The sequence below is a fragment of the Solanum dulcamara genome, chromosome 9 (assembly GCF_947179165.1).
Source record: "Solanum dulcamara chromosome 9, daSolDulc1.2, whole genome shotgun sequence".
NCBI lineage: Eukaryota > Viridiplantae > Streptophyta > Magnoliopsida > Solanales > Solanaceae > Solanum > Solanum dulcamara.
In genome coordinates, this window is record NC_077245.1 from 16589039 (window position 1) to 16589637 (window position 599).

Sequence of the window (599 nt, forward strand, 5' to 3'; positions counted from 1 at the left end):
CATGGGACATCGCATGTAAGTTCTCGTTCAAACCCTTTTTCTTTTCTTTTTTAAATAAAATAATTATGTATCAAAAGTAACAAATACTACTAAGTTATTTCAATATATAAAAAAAGTAGTATAGGGTATTAAATAAAATCCACCAACTAAATTAATTATCTAAAACTACCCGCCAACTAGATAACCGTAGTTATCAAATGGTCCAAAATTCCATTTAAAATTTTTCTTTTATGGAATAAGAAGCTCTAGTACTCAAAATGGCCTAATGGGTTGTTACACTCACATACTTAGTGCATTTCATATACTAACATATACTTTTTACCAATATTATATCAAAATATAGGGTGCAACGATCACCCTTATCCTGCTCATAGCTAGATATTGAAGGTAGCTTTCTATTTGTCACGACCCAAAATGGGCCATGAGTGGCACCCACACTTAACCTCCTAGGTGGGAGAACCAACAATACAAACCTCAACTAATAAATATGATAATAACGCGGAAGCTCAATTAAATATATTTTTCCAAAACCTGAAAGTCATCACATTAAGGACATCTAATTTCTAAAACTAAGTCTGAAAGTATCAAACACTAAAAAT